General features: G+C 42.4%; 1 protein-coding gene across 5 annotated transcripts in view; it reads left to right on the top strand.

The window, feature by feature from the left end:
* The window catches only part of EDARADD (EDAR associated death domain), a 137,560-nt gene that overhangs the window by 79,156 nt on the left and 43,464 nt on the right, over positions 1-14,940 (top strand). The window lies entirely within an intron of this gene.

Genomic DNA, 14,940 nt, shown 5'->3' with positions numbered 1-14,940 from the left:
TAGAGTTTTACAAATAAAAAATGAAAAACAGGATTTCTAGATCATAAACAGGGTTTGCAAATGGTCCCTAAGCATCCCAGTAAGGTAGCATATCTTTAGAACTTTTTTACTTCTAATAAATATTATAGCTTTCATTCATTCTTTGAAATACTCTTCTACATGCCAACAACAGAAAATCAATGCTGGTGAGTTAGAAAGGAGAGTTGTTTTCTTTCTAATGCAGTTGGCACTCTGTGGATGAGCAAATTCTTTAAGGCACAACAAAACTAGATACTCTAATATAATACTTGTAATGCTTTATAAAACTTTAATTTTTTTAGATATCAGATGTCAAACTTTAACATATTATTTCTATTATCTTTTTCCAAAAAGGAAATATGTTTATTGTGTTATGATTATAAAAGAATTCATATTTTTTAATTGTAAATTTTTTTGTTTATTTATTTTATTTTATTTTTTTAGTATTTATTGATCATTCTTGGGTGTTTCACAGACAGGGGGATTTGGCAGGGTCATAGGACAATAGTGGAGGGAAGGTCAGCAGATAAACATGTGAACAAAGGTCTCTGGTTTTCCTAGGCAGAGGGCCCTGCCGCCTTCAGCAGTGTTTGTGTCCCTGGGTACTTGAGATTAGGGAGTGGTGATGACTCTTAAGGATCACGCTGCCTTCAAGCATCTGTTTAACAAAGCACATCTTGCACCGCCCTTAATCCAATTAACCCTGAGTGGACACAGCACATGTTTCAGAGAGCACGGGGTTGGGGGCAAAGTTATAGATTAACAGCATCCCAAGGCAGAAGAATTTTTCTTAGTACAGAACAAAATGGAGTCTCCTATGTCTACTTCTTTCCACACAGACACAGTAACAATCTGATCTCTCTTTCTTTTCCCCACACTTCACCCCTTTCTATTAGACAAAACCGCCATCGTCATCATGGCCTGTTCTCAATGAGCTGTTGGGTACACCTCCCAGACGGGGTGGCGGCCGGGCAGAGGGGCTCCTCACTTCTCAGACGGGGCGGCTAGTCAGAGACACTCCTCAGTTCCCAGAAGGGGTCGCTGCTGGGTAGAGGCGCTCCCCACATCCCAGACATGGGCGGCCGGGCGGAGACGCTCCTCACTTCCTAGACTGGATGGCGGCCTGGAAGAGGCTCTCCTCACTTCCTAGAGAGGATGGCGGCCGGGAAGAGGCTCCTCACTTCCCAGACTGGGCTGCCGGGCAGAGGGGCTCCTCACATCCCAGACGATGGGCGGCCGGGCAGAGACGCTCCTCACTTCCCAGACAGGGTGGCGGCCGGGCAGAGGCTGCAATCTCGGCACTTTGGGAGGCCAAGGCAGGCGGCTGGGAGGTGGAGGTTGTAGCGAGCTGAGACCACGCCAGTGCCCTCCAGCCTGGGCAACATTGAGCACTGAGTGAGCGAGACTCCGTCTGCAATCCCGGCACCTCGGGAGGCCGAGGCTGGCAGATCACTCGCGGTCAGGAGCTGGAGACACGCCCGGCCAACAGGGTGAAACCCCGTCTCCACCAAAAAATACAAAAACCAGTCAGGCGTTGCGACGCGCGCCTGCAATCCCAGGCACTCGGCAGGCTGAGGCAGGAGAATCAGGCAGGGAGGTTGCAGTGAGCCGAGATGGCGTCGGTACAGTCCAGCCTCAGCTGGGCATCAGAGGGAGACCGTGCAAAGGGGAGAGGCGGCAGTACAGTCCAGCCTCGGCTCGGCATCAGAGGGAGACTGTGCAGAGGGAGAGGGAGCGGGAGCGGGAGAGGGAGAGGGAGAGATTTTTTTTTTTTTTTTTTTGAGGCAGTCTCACTCTGGAGTGCAGTGGTGCGATCTCGGCTCACTGTAACCTCTGCCTCCTGGGTTCAAGAGATTCTCGTGCCTCAGCCTCCTGAGTAGCTGAGATCACAGGTGTGCGCCACCATGCCCGGCTACTTTATTTATTTATTTATTTATTTTGACGGAGTCTCGCTCTGTCATCCAGGCTGGAGTGCAGTGGTGCGATCTCGGCTCACTGCAAGCTCCACCTCCCAGGTTCACGCCATTCTCCTGCCTCAGTCTCCCGAGTAGCTGGGACTACAGGCGCCCGCCACCATGACCCGCTAATTTTTTTTTTTTGAATTTTTAGTAGAGATGGGGTTTTGCCATGTTGGCCAGGCTAGTCTCGAACTCTTGGCCTCAAGTGATCTGTCCACCTAGGCCTCCCAAAGTGCTGGTATTACAGGCTTGAGCCACTGCACCTGGCCAGAATGTTCATTATTTTAAAGTTCAAGTTGTGCAAAAAAGTACACACAGAAAGTTAAGAATTGCCTGTCATTCCACTGTTCCACCTTTTGACATACATCTTTCTGGGGACTTCCTTGGTCAGTTACTTCTTGTACTGTCCAAGCCACCTCTGTTCTCTCTCCCAAAGCTCGTTAGCAGAGTTGCTTAACTATATTTACAGCATTCAGTATCTCAAAGGCATGTCTTTCCTCAAATAGGCTGATTCAGTTCTGCTCCTTCTATATATAACATCAAGTTAATTTGTAACAAGTTTTGCCTAGTCTTGCTTTAAAACATCACTCTGTAATAAAGTCTTTAATAGTAACATTGTTGGGTAGTCAAATCACCTCTGTAATAAAGAGAAGTTACACAATAGTTGATAAAATAAGCAGTTTAAATTAAAACACATAACTGTCTTGAAAATGGTCAGTGGTGCTACTTTTAACTTTGTTTTGGGGAATTTTCAACCATTAATTGTGAATATCAGACTTCACTCTTTACTCCTGATACTCAACATTTTCCTTGAAATTACAATCTAATAATGGGCTTCTGTGCTTACTGAATTTAAACTAGTTTAGTAAACTGAAAGTATAAATTTGTTCTTCTCATAATCCTAATTTTTAAACAAAATTTTGCTCCTCGAATTTTTTTGGTAACATGTAGACTTCCTTGAAGATAAAAGAGTGCTAAGTTTTTCATGTAGTTTACTTTTAGGGATTTTCCAAAACCACTTAAGATGAGGTACAGAATATATGTTAGCACACTGTTCAGCATTTTTCCTAATTTCAGTGTTATAATTTTGGCTATATCAAGTAAATACTATCCTAAAAGGTGAAAATATATTTATCAACTAAAAAAATAGGGGAAATACCTCTTTGAGATTTTTAAAGTTCTATTTTAAAACAAAATGTCTTCTTCTCCTATAAAAAGTAGTACTATAAGCAGCTGGCTGCTTCTGTTGACTATTTCTTTGTGTAATCTATAGGATTTGTTTTAACTGCTAGATACTCAGAAGGATTCTTTGAAATGAACTTGGCAGTTAGAACAAAGAAAATTCACCAGGGAGAAACGTTTAAAAGAAGAAAACAACACACACTCCATTCTATAGTTCAGACATTAAAAGCAAGCTGGAGGCCGAGCTCGGTGGCTCACGCCTATAATCCCAACACTTTGTGGGGCTGAGGCAGGTGGATCACGAGGTCAGGAGTTTAAGACCAGCCTGGCCAAGATGGTGAAACCCTGTCTCTACTAAAACTACAATAATTAGCAGGTGCAGTGGCAGGCGCCTGTAATCCCAACTACTTGGGAAGCTGAGGCAGGAGAATTGCTTGAACCAGCAGGTGGAGTTTGCAGTGAGCTGAGATTGTGCCACTGCACTCCAGCCTAGGTGACAGAGTGAGACTCTGTCTTAAAATAAATAAATAAATAAAATAAAAGCAAGCTGGAAGTATGTTCTTTAGAATAATTATTATCTGCCTTTTTAGTGATTTTTATAATTTAAGAACTAAAATCTGCTTCTACTAAGGATTAATTTGAGCTTCCTTTTTCGAGTGATGCCGAGGAAAAACATCATAGTGTCCTAGTGTCAAAAATTAAAGTCTAAGCCAGGCATGCCTGTGGTCCCAGCTACTCAGGAGGCTGAGGTGGGAGGATCGCTTGAGAACTGGAGTTTGAGGCTAGTCTGGCAACATAGCAAGACCTGTCTCTTAAACAAAACAAAACACTAAGGTCTGACATTTCAAGTGCAATTTCAGAAAGAACCCTTTACGTTTAGTTATTTAAAATCAATACCCCACCTACTAGAACTATTCAACTTCTACAGCTTATTACAACTGGTATTTATTGAGGATATACTCTAAGACCAATCTGAACTGGGTATTCTTGGACATAAAAAATACAGGAGGAGGAGGTGGAAGATAAGACCCCAGGCAGACCTTATAGACTTGTTGGAGAGGCAGTGCACACAGTTTGATTCTCGGATGTGTGTAAGGCTCAGATGTGTAAACAATTTCCATGATACTTTAAGGAAAACATTTCCTAGGACCTTTATCAATCAATAAAGTTTTAATTACTTTAACGACATGCACAAGCATATGGCAAATGAAGGTAAAGCAAAAATTTGTTCCAGCTGGGTACGGAGGCTCACACCTGTAATCCCAGCACTTTGGGAGGCCAAGGTCGGCAAAACCTGAACTCTACAAAAAATACAAAAATTAACCACACCTGTGGTCCCATGGTCCCAGCTGCTCAGGAGGCTGAGGTGAGAGGATCGCTTAAACCTGGGAAGCAGAGGTTGCAGGGAATGGAAATTGTGCCACTGCACTCCAGCCTGGGAGACAGAGCCAGACCCTGCCACCAAAAAAAAAAAAAAAAATTAGGTTCCAGTTTGTAGCCAAGAATCCATGCCAAGAGGAGTCTAAGGTAATACAATAAAAATAAGAAAAATAATAAATATTAGGATACTAAGTTGGAGTTAGAAGTTATGAAAATAATGACATTGTCTTCTATGTTGTTTATTTGGATTACAAAACAAGTTTTTTTAGTTTTAGAAACTACATTAAGAAACTGCAGACCAACTCGGTGGCTCATGCGTGTAATCCCAGCACTTTGGGAGGCCGAAGTGGGCAGATCACCTGAGATCAGGAATTCTAGACCAGCCTGGCCAACACGGTGAAACCCCGTCCCTACAAAAAATACAAAAATTAGCTGGGCATGGTGGTGGGTGCCTGTAATCCCAGCTATCTGGGAGGCTAAGGCAGGAGAATTGCTTGAACTCAGGAGAGGAAGGTTCCAGTGAGCCGAGATCATGCTCGGCTTGAGCCTGGGAGGCTGTGGCTGCAGTGAGCTGTGACTGTGCTACTGCACTCCAGCATGGATGACAGAGCAAGACTCTCAAAAAAAAAAAAAAAAAAAGAAAGAAAGAAACTACAATACCATTAAGTTATTGGCTCATTTACTTGCGACAAATGTATCCCACTAATGTAAGATGTACATAATAAGAGAAACTGGGGATAGGATATATATATAGGAATTCTTTACACTGTCTTCTCAAATTTTCTGTAAATCTAAAATGATTCTAAAATAAAAGCGTTACTTTAAAAAGCATACTAAATAAAATTTAGATTCTAGATCAATGAAAGGCGCATCGCCCATTCCACCACTCGAATACAATTATTTTTGTCACTTCGTTGTATTCCTTTGTACATTTTTGTATGCATAATTACAAAAACTGCAAATAAGCCTGGGCGCGGTGGCTCATGCCTGTAATCCCAGCACTTTGGGGGGCCGAGGCGGGTGGACCACCTGAGGTTAGGAGTTTGAGATCAGCCTGGCCAACATGGGGAAACAGAAACCCTGTCTCTACTAAAAATACAAGCGATTATCCTGCCTCAGCCCCAGAGTAGCTGGGATAACAGGCACCCACCACCCCACCCAGATAATTTTTGTACTTTTAGTAGAGACGGGGTTTCACCATGTTGGCCAGGCTGGTCTCGAACTCCTGACCTCAGGTGATCCACCCACCTCAGTCTCCCAAAGTGTTGGGATTACAGGCGTGAGTCACCGCATCCAGCCTAACTCATATAGTTTTCAAAATGACCTTATGCAGGATGTACCATTATTATGCTCACTTTACACATAGAGATCCAGAGTGGTTAAAAAATAAAATAAAATAAATATAAAAATTAGCCGGGCGTGGTGGTGGGTGCCTGTTATCCCAGCTACTCTGGAGGCTGAGGCAGGATAATTGCTTGAACCCAGGAGGCGGAGGTTGTGGTAAGCCGATATCACACCACTGCACTCCAGCCTAGGCAACAGAGTGAGACTCCGTCTCAAAAATCAAAAACAAACCAAAACAAACAAACAAAAAAAAAACCCTGCAAATAATTTGATATTGTTCTATATCCTGCTTTTGTTGTTTAATAATTCAGAAACATTTTATCCAGTTTGCTCCATGGTTTTGCCATCCTGTTGCTCCATGATCATGATGATGTCACGGTCAATGGCAGCATGGTATGCCCATCTGACACAGAAATAGATTCTAGGATGTGAGTCTGAGGGCCAGAGCCAGAGCCCTCCCAGTAGATAGAATGGTATAGCCCAAGCTTGTCCAACCCATGGCCTGCAGGCCTTATGTGGCCCAGGACAGCTTAGAACACAGCCCAACACAAATCTGTAAATGTTCTTAAAACACTATGAATTTTTTTGCAATTTTTTTTTTTTTGAGATGGAATCTTGCTCTGTCTCCCAGGTTGGAGTGCGGTGGTGTGATCTCAGCTCACTGCAACTTCTGCCACCTGGGTTCAAGCAATTTTCCTGGCTCGGCCTCCCTGTTAGCTGGGATTATAGGTGCACGCCACCACACCCAGCTAAACTTTTTGGATTTTTAGTAGAGACGGGGTTTTGCCATGTTGGCCAGGCTGATCTTGAACTCCTGACCTCAAGTGATCCACCTGCCTCAGCCTCCCAAAGTGTTAGGATTATAGGCGTGAGCCACTGTGCCTGGCCTTTTTGTGATTTTTTTTAAAGCTCTTCAGCTATGATTAGCATTAGTATATTTTACATGTGGCCCAAGACAATTCTTTTCTTCCAATGTGGCCCAGGGAAGCCCAAATATTGGACACCCCTGGTATAGACAGAGGATCTGAGGGGAGATTCTGTGACAGAGTGAACTTGGCCTGAGAGATCTTAGGTGATGAGGCTGGAAGGTAAGTTGAGACCAGGGCCCCAGAGCCTTGAATGCTGGAGAGGGGTGGGTGGTGGAAGGTATTGGGGATTTTCAGTGATTTTCTCATGACCTTATCTGGGATCCTAAGGGGACTTGAAAGAAGATGAGACAGGCTTAAAAGCCTGTGCCTGGGAGATGGATGCTATTGACAAGATCAATAGAGAATTCAGGAAGAAGACCATCAGATGTGTGTGTGTTGTTAGGATTGAGTTTTCTTTGTTGGTTGGTTCAGAAAGAGGAGATAAAGGTGTGTGGAGTTTGGGGTATGTGAGATTTGTTGTGCCAGTGAGACTGCTTGTGTAGATGACACAGCACTAGGTACTGTGCTTAGGATTCATGCATTGGGAGGTTATAGTTGAAGCCCTAGGCATGGATGAGACTGTCAAGGAAAATCGTCCTTATAGGAAAGCGGAGAGGTTAACCAAGATGAAACCTTGAGGAACACTTACTCTTGGAGGTCAGAGGAAGAAAGGAGCTCAGAGGTAACGAGAGGAATAGCCAGAGAAGAAAACCATCTGTGGTCAAGGCAACGATCCTTTCCTTCATAGCACTGATCCTAGTTCATAGTCACATGTTTGCTGACTATTTCATTGTCTTCACCCATTGATTAGGCTATGCCCCTTGAGGGCAGGGACTCCTGTGTCTTTTTGCTCATAATTGTATCTTCAATGCCTACTACATAGTCGGTCCCAATAACTGTGTATTGAATAAAGAAAGGGAAAAGCCAGGGGAGGGCATCGCTTCACGTGTCGAGGAAGGAATGGTCACCATCCTCAGGAGGCACAGCGTGGTCAAGAGGGAGACCTACCAAGACGTCATTGGATTTACTTGCAAGAGTTAAGAAGTGAGTATGAGAGTGTTTATGCAGTTCTACCCAGAAATTCATTAAGGTAGCAAAGAAAAATATTAAAATGTTATTTGAAGGTATTGGAAAGTACAGAAAAGGCTTCCTTTTTACTTTTCAGGATGAGAGACTTCAGGATTTTAGAAAGAAAAAGGATCAGCAGGAGTGGAGGATTAAAAATAATAGAGGGAAGGGGGGTAATACATGGGATGTTTTCCTATAGAAGGTAGAGGGGATTCATTTTCTTAGCAAATATTTATTGATAACATATGTTTGGTAGAAAACACACAGCACTAGATTTTCCTCAAGGAATCTGTAAGCTGGCAAGGAACTCAAGATATATGCACACATAATTTTGATAAATAAGAGTCGTCAAAGGCATAGAGAGATGAATTTGCATTTTAAAAGTAAAAACCTCAGCCAGGCATGGTGACTCAGGCCTGTAATCCCAGCACCTTGGGAGGCCGAGGCAGGAGAATTGCTTGAGACCAGGAGTTCAAGACCATCCTGGGCAATAAAGTGAGACCCCATCTCTATTAAAAAAAAAAATGTCTTTCTTTCCTTTTTTTTTTTTTAGATGGAGTCTCACTCTGTCGCCCAGGCTGGAGTGCAGTGGTGTGATCTCAGCTCACTGCAACTTCCACCTCCTGGGTTCAAGCGATTTACCTACCTCAGCCCCCGAGTAGCTCAGACTACAGGCGTGCACCACTGCACCTGGCTAATTTTTGCATTTTTAGTAGAGACCACCATAGGTCTCACCACATCGGCCAGACTGGTCTCTAACTCCTGGCCTCAGGTGATCTGCTCTCCTCGGCCTCCCAAAGTGCTGAGATTACAGGTGTGAGCCACTGCACCCAGCCAAAACTTTCTTTTTAATTAGCTAGGTGTGGTGGTGCACACTTGTAGTCCCAGCTGCTTGGGAGGCTGAGGCAGGAGAATCACTTGAGCCTGGGAGGTTGAGGCTGCAGTGAGCCGTGATTGTGCTACTGCACTCCAGCATGGGTGACAGAGCAAGATCTTGTCAAAAAAAAAAAAAAAAGTAAGAACCTTAACTCTTTTTCAGAGGCAGGACTCAAAGAAGGTTGGATGGGGAAAGATAGAAATATACTTTTTAGATGCAAAGTCAAGAAGTTGAGTTAGTTGATGTGAAACTGGTGTTGTGCCTTGAATCATGGCATTTGGTTGGGACAGGAGGGAGGAAATGGAGCAGAGTTATTAGGGGGCTAAAGAGTTTGCTCTGTTCATACAGCAGGGAGGCAGAGACCTGCATGAAATAGGCAATGCTATGACAGTATTTGATAAATGTGAAATAGATTGCCAGATGGTAGATGGTGAAACATCCATTCATCCCTCCATCTTTCAAGTATTTCAGTGCCAAGAATGTATTACCAGCACTCCCTTAGGGTCTCCGGATACAGTGGTGAATACCTAGAGCTTACAGTCAAGTTTGGCATTGAAAATCTCCAACTGGGAAGGGTGAGTGGAAGTGTTTGTGGATGCTCCAATCACAGAAGCTCCGTAGGCAAGTACACTAAGAAAATCCCCCTTAGAGAAGCTCAGCACATATCCCTAAAGGCAAAAGATAGAGAGGACACCTGATCGACAGGTAAGCTTAGTTGAACAGAGAAATACTTGTTTTTCCCACCCCTGGGGCATACCTGTTAAATGTCCCCTGCATCTCATGTTTCCTGTAAACACTACTTTGGGAAGAGTTGTTCAAATGGAAGTCTTGAATGCCAGGATGGAAGAGTGTGAACTTGATGTCCCACACCCTGGAAAGTTCCCGAAAGAGTCTGACGGTGGAATGATGGGGTAAAAAGGCAGAGTTCTAGAAAGGTCATCCTAGCAGGGGATGGTCTAGGGGTTAGATAGGAAGAAAGACTGAGGCCAGGAGAGCCTGAGGGCTATTGCAGTCACCTAGGGATGTAATCCCAAGGGCCTGGATTTGGGTTGTGGCAGGGAGAAGGAAGAGGGGAGACTGCAGTTCTAAAATGTTGGTGTTAGTATATTAGGGCTGCCATAACAAAGTGCCACAAATGAAGTGACTTAAACTTACCATCATCTCATAGCTCTGGAGGCTACAACAAATCTGAACTCAAGGTGTCGGCAGGGTTGGTTCCTTCTTTTTTTTTTTTTTTTTTTTGAGACTTGCTCTGTCACCCAGGCCAGAGTGCAATGGCGTGATCTCAGCCCACTGCGACCTTTGCCTCCTGGGTTCAAGCGATTCTCCCGCCTCAGCCTTCTGAGCAGCTGGGATCACAGGCACCCACCATCATGCCCAGCTAATTTTTGTAGAGACGGGGTTTCACCCTGTTGGCTAGGCTGGTCTTGAACTCCTGACCTCAGGTGATCCGCCCACCTTGCGCCCTGCCCAGGGTCGGTTCCTTCTGAGGGCTGTGAGGGAAGGACCTGCTCCAGGCCTCTCTTCATGGCTTGTAGCTGGCTGGCTTCTCCCTGTGTTTCTTCACATAGTTTTCCCTCTTTGTTTGTCTGTCTGTGTCCAAATTTCCCCTTTCCATAAGGAAGCCAGTCATATTGAGTTAGGGCCCACCCCAATGACCTCATTTTAACTTGATTACTTCTGTAAGGACCCCATTTCAAAACACAGTCACATTCTAAGGTACTGAGGGTTAGGATGCCAACATGGGAATTGTGTGGAGACACAGGTCAATCCACAACACAAAGCAAAACAAGAACCTTACAATAATAATAACAGCGCATTTTGAGGGAGAGATGAAGATGATTTGGTGTCTGGCAGACGCTGGGACAGAAGTGGAGGGAAGGGCTGAAGGTCCACTTCAGAGAACCCCGGTGGTGACCAGGGCTGTGGTGGGTGCCACTGTTGCAAATGGAAAAACCACTTGTTTGGGCAGTGGGAAAACCAAGTAGAGAGTCTGATCAACAAAAACTGAAGACCCCATGTCATTTTATCCTCCGAGGGCTGATTGTCTAGTTGGTGGATTACCTAATGCTATCATTTTCCCACTCCCTGCAAATCATCTGTAGTTGATTCTTTTATTATTATTTTTAATACACTTTACGTTTTTGGAGAATTTTTAGGTTCACAGCCAAATTGAGCAAAAGGTGCACAAATTTCCCATTCACTCCCTGCCCCCACTCATGCACAGCTCCACCCCCATTGTCAGCATCCTGCATCGTAACGGTGCGTTTGTTATGATTGATGAACCTATGCTGACACACCATTATCATCCAAAGTTCAAATTGGTTTAAATTAGTGTTCACCCTTGGTGTCGTACATTCTATAGGTTTGGACAAATGTCTGATGACATGTATCCACCATTCTAGTATCTTACAGAGGAGTTTCACTGCCCTAAAAATCCTCTGAGCTCCACCCATTCATCTCTCCCTCACCACTAACTTCTGACCAACAACTGACCTTTTTACTGTCTCCATACTTTTGCCTTTTGCAGAATGTCACATAGTTGGAATCATATGCTATGTAATCTTTTCAGATTGGCTTCTTTCCCTTAGTAATATGAATTTAAGTTTTCTTGCTGTCTTTTCACTGCTTGATAGTTCATTTCTGTTTAGTGCTTAATAATATTCCACCGTCTGTATGTACCACAGTCTATTTATCTATTCACCTACTGAAGGATGTCTTGGTTGCTTCCAAGTTTTGGCAATTGTAAACAAAGCTGCTGTAAACATTCATGTGCAGATTTTTGTGTGGCCATAAGTTTTCAGCCCCTTTGGATAAATCCAAGAAGCATGATTGCTGGCTCATACAGCAAGAGGCTGTTTAGGTTTCTAAGATGCCACCAAACTGTCTTCCAAAGTGGCTGTACCATTTTGCATTCCCACCCAGCAATGGATGAGAGTTCCTATTGCTCCACATCCTTGTCAGCACTTGGTATTGTCAGTGTTCTGGATTTTAGCTATTGTAATAGGTATGTAGTGGTATCTTATTGTTGTTTTAATTTGTATTTCTTTGATGATATGCGATGTGGAGCGTCATTTTATAGCTTATTTGCCATTTGTGTATCTTCTGTGATGAGGTGTTTGTTAAGGGCTTTGGCTCATTTTAAAATCAGGTTATGTTCTTATTGTTGAGTTTAAAGAGGTTTTATATATTTTAGATAACAGTCCTTTATCTGATATGTCCCTTGCAAATATTTTCTTCCAGTCTGTGTCTTTTCATTCTTTTGACAGTGTCTTTCACAGAGTAGAAAGCTTTAATTTTAATGAAGTCCAGTTTATCAATTATTTCTTTCTTGGATTGTGCCTTTGGTACTATATCTAAAAAGTCATTGTCATGCCCAAGGTTAACTAGATTGTCTCCTATGCTATCTTCTAAAAATTTTATAATTTTCTATTTACTTCTAGGTCTGTGACCCATTTTGAGTTAATTTTTGTGAGAGTTTAAAGAGTTTAAATTTTGTGAGAGCTTAAGGTGTGTGTCTAGACTAATTTTTTTTTGTTATTCCAGTACCGTTTGTTGAAAAAACTATCTTTCCACTATTATATTGCCTTTGCTCCTTTGTTAAAAATCAATAGACTATATTTATGTGGTCCTATTTCTAGGTTCTGTATTCTGTTTCATTCATCTATTTTGCTTTTATTTGTCTCTTGTTTGCCAATACCACACTGTTTTGATTACTGTAGCTTTCCAGTAAGTCTTAAAGTTGGGTAGTATCAGTCTTTCAACTTTGTTCTTTTCCTTCACTGTTGTGTTGGCTATTCTGGGTCTTTTTGTCCCTCCATGTAAATTTTAGAATCAGTTTGTTGACATTCACAAAATAACTTGCTGGGATTATGATTGGGATTGCATTTAATCTATAGATCAATTTGGAAGAACTGATACCTTGACAACATTGAGCTCTCCTATTTATGATCATGGAATATCTCTCCATTTACAGGGCATGCCTCTTTTTATTGTGTGTTATGTTATTGTATTTTGCAGATATTGCATTTTTTTTTTTTTTACAAATTGAAGGTTTGTGGCAACCTTGTGTCAAGCGACTCTTGCTGCCATTTTTCTAATAGCATGTGTTCACTTTGTGTCTCTGTGTCACAATTTGGTAATTCTCACAATATTTTGGTATTTGTTATGATGATCTGTGACTCGTGATCTTGATGTTACTATTGTAATTGTTTTGGGGCACCATGAACTGCACCCATATAAGACAGTGAACTTAACTGATAAATGTGTGTGTTCTGACTGCTCCAATGACTGGCCATTCCTCTGTCTCCCTCTTCTTGGGCCTTCCTATTCCCTGAGACACAACAGTATCGAAACTAGGCCAATTGATAACCCTACAATGAGCTCTTAAGTGAGGAAGAGTTGCATGTTTCTCACTTCAAATCAAAAGCTAGAAATAATTAAGTTTAGAGAGGAAGGCATATCAAAAGCCAAGATAGGCTGAAAGCTAGGTCTCTCATGCTAAACAGCCAAGTTATGAATGCAAAAGAGAAGTTTTTGAAGGAAATTAAAAGGGCTACTCCAGTGAACAAACAAATGATAAGAAAGCCATTATTCTTATCTTATACTTATCTTATTGCTGATATGGAGAATGTTTTAGTGGTCTAGATAAAAGATCAAACTACCCACAACATTCCCATAAGCCAAAGACTAATCCAGAGTAAGGCCCTAACCCTCTTTATTTATATATATATATTATATATATATAAATAATGTCATATATAAATATATAAATATAAAATATATAAATATAAATATATATTTATATATAATATATGTATTATATATTATATATGTGATATATATATAGAAGAAAGTCCTAGATGGCATCTTCTTCCAGGAAAGAAGTAAAAGTAAAGAAATATTATATATTATATTATAAATATGTAAATATATATTTTATAATATGTAATATAATATTTATATATTATATATATATATTTTTTGAGATGGAGTCTCACTCTATTGACCAGGCTGGAGTGCAATGGCACGATCTCCGCTCACTGCAACCTCCACCTCCTGGGTTCAAGAGATTCTCCTGGCTCAGCCTCCTGAGCAGCTAGGATTACAGGCACCCCTCCCGCCCACCACACGTGGCTAATTTTTGTATTTTTAGTAGAGACAGGGTTTCACCATATTGGCCAGGCTGGTCTTGAACTCCTGACCTCAAGTAATCCACCTGTCTCAGCCTCCCAAATTGTTGGGAATACAGATGTGAGTCACCGCACCCGGCCTCCTAACCCTCTTCAATTCTATAAAGGCTGAGAGAATTGAGGAAGCTGCAGAAGAAAAGTTTGAAGCTAGCATAGGTTGGTTCATGAGCTTAAGGAAAGAAGTCATCTCCGTAACATAAAAGTGTGAGATAAAGCAGTAAGTGCTGATAGAGAAGCTGCAGCAAGTAATCCAGAAGATGTAGCTACCATCATTGATGAAACTGATGAAGGTAGCTATACTAAACAACAGATTTCCAGTGTAGACGAAACAACCTTTCACTGGAAGAAGACGCCATCTAGGACTTTCTTTCTTTCTTTCTTTCTTTTTTTGAAACCGTGTCTCATTCTGTCACCCAGACTGGAGTGCAGGGGCACCATCTCAGCTCACTGCAACCTCCACCTCCGGGGTTCAAGTGATTTTCGTGCCTCCACCTCCCAAGTAGCTGTGATTACAGGCATGCACCACCTTGCCCAGCTATTTTTTGTATTTTTAGTAGAGACAGGGTCTCACCATGTTGGCCAAACTGGTCTCAAACTCCTAACCTCAAGTGATCCTCCCGCCTTGGCCTCCCAAAGTGCTGGGATTACAGGTGTGAGCCACTGTGCCTGGCCATAAGCCACCAAGCCTGGCCATCTAGGACTTTCCTAGCTAGAGAGGAGAAGTCAATTCCTGGATTCAAACTTTACAGGACAGGCTAACTCTCTTATTAAGGGTTAATGCAGCTGATGACTTTAAGTTGAAGCTAATGATCATTGACCATTCCGAAAATCATAGTGCCCTTGGAATAAGGCTAAATTTACTCTGTCTGTGCTGTGCTCTATAAATAAAACACCAGGCTTGGATAACAGCACATCTGTTTATAGCATGGTTTACTGAATATTTTAAGCCCACTGTTAAGACCTATTGCTCAATAAAAAAGATTCCTTTCAACACATTACTGTTCATTGACAAT

Source organism: Pan troglodytes, chromosome 1 (assembly GCF_028858775.2).
Source record: "Pan troglodytes isolate AG18354 chromosome 1, NHGRI_mPanTro3-v2.0_pri, whole genome shotgun sequence".
NCBI classification, from domain to species: domain Eukaryota; kingdom Metazoa; phylum Chordata; class Mammalia; order Primates; family Hominidae; genus Pan; species Pan troglodytes.
The sequence above is the reverse complement of the archived record's forward strand: the minus strand, read 5'-3'. Positions and strand labels throughout refer to the sequence as shown.